Below are 1,928 nucleotides of genomic sequence, written 5' to 3'. Positions count from 1 at the left end.
GAACTCCATCCACAGCTCGTTGCTGGAACGTGTTGTGTTCAGCGTGACACCGAGATGTCTCCACGTCAGGTTAGATGTTGGGAAACTCTGGACGGAGCAGAGGATCGCTGCAGAGTTTCCTGCCTTTACAATGACCCGGGAACTGTTCACGTTGTCGGGGAAAGTGATTGAGAGATTCTGTGGAGCATCTAAAGATAAACAAAGGTTTAAACGTGAGTTCACACGGCAGAATTCCACGTGTCAAACAGGACAATACGGAGAGAAAAGATGCAGTACGGATGCGACTAGTCTGCAGAAGGGTCTCGACCCAAAACGTCACCCTATTCCTACTCTCCAGAGATGCTGCCTGTCCCGCTGAGTTACTCCAGCTTTTTTGTGACTATCTTCAGTTTAAACCAGCACCTGCAGTTCCTTCCTACACATTGTGTCTGCTGCACTGCGAAATCTCCTCAAGATATGTCTACTTTGAAGAAATTATCTTCTTTCTGACGAGAGTTAGAGTCATAGGGTGATAGTGTGGAAACAGGCCCTTCAGCCTAACTTGCCCACACCGGCCATCATGTCCCAGATACACTAGTCCCACCTGCCCACATTGGCCCATATCCCACCAAACTTGTCGTATCCATATACCTGTCTGTTTCTTAAACTTTGGGATAATTCCCTGACTCAACTACCTCCTCTGGCAGCTCATTCCATACACCAACTTCCCTTTGTGTGAAAAAGTCACCCCTCAGGTTCCTATTAAATGTTTTCCCTTCACCTTGAACCTATGTCCTCTGGTCCTCGATTCCCCTACTCTCGGCAAGAAACTGTGCATCTACTCAATCTATTCCCCTCATGATTTTCAAGAGTTCAAAAGTTCAAGAGAGTTTATTGTCATGTGTCCCTGATAGGACCATGAAATTCTGTTAGAGTTAGTAGGCATGAATACAGAACAGATCAGTGCGTCCATATACCATTATATAAATATATACACACATGAATAAATAAACTGATAAAGTGCAAATAGACAGGTTATGGGCTATTAATGTTCAGAGTTAATGTTCAGAACCCGGTTCTCTGGTGCTGTGAGGCAGCAACTCTACCGTTGGACCACTGTGTGCCCTCCTTAAAACTCCTTATTGCTAATACTATCTAATCCAGGCTGCATTCTGCACCCTCACCACATCCTTCCTGTAATGTGGTGACCAGAACTGCACACAATGCTTCCAATAATGTTATCTAATCTTCCTCATCTTAGAAGAGGAGAGAGGAAATATAGGAAATGTGTTGTCAAGCAGGAAAGGGTACAGAGAAGATTTATGAGGATGTGGCCAGGACTCGAGGCCCTGAGATATAGAGAGAGGTTGAGCAGGCTGGGACTCTATTCCTTGGAGCGCAGGAGGATGAGGGCTGATCTTATAGAGGTGTATAATATCATGAGAGGAATAGATCGGGTAGACGCACAGAATCTCTTGCCCAGAGTGGGTGAATCGAGGACCAAAGGACATAGGCTCAAGGTGAAGGGGAAAAGATTTAATAGGAATCGTGGGGGTGACTTTTTCCTACAAAGAGCAGTGGGTGTATGGAACGAGCTGCCAGAGGAGGTAGTTGAGGTAGGGACTATCCCAGTGTTTAAGAAACAGACGTGGATAGGTACATGGATAGGACAGGTTTGGAGGGATATGGGCCAAACGTGGGCAAGTGGGACTAATCTAGCTGGGACATGTAGGCCGTTGAAAGCAAGTTGAGCCGAAGGGCCTGTTTCCACGCTGGATCACCCTCTATCATTATGATTCCAAGGCTCTATGAGAAGGCAGGAGAATGGGGTTAGGAGGGAGAGATAGATCAGCCATGATTGAATGGTTGAGTAGACTTGGCCATTCGGCCATCTAATTCTGCTCCTATCATATATGACCTTATGACGTTTCGAGGGACATGACAGTGTG

The sequence above is a fragment of the Amblyraja radiata genome, chromosome 36, assembly GCF_010909765.2.
Source record: "Amblyraja radiata isolate CabotCenter1 chromosome 36, sAmbRad1.1.pri, whole genome shotgun sequence".
In the NCBI taxonomy this organism is placed as follows: domain Eukaryota; kingdom Metazoa; phylum Chordata; class Chondrichthyes; order Rajiformes; family Rajidae; genus Amblyraja; species Amblyraja radiata.
This window is presented reverse-complemented; position numbering follows the sequence as displayed.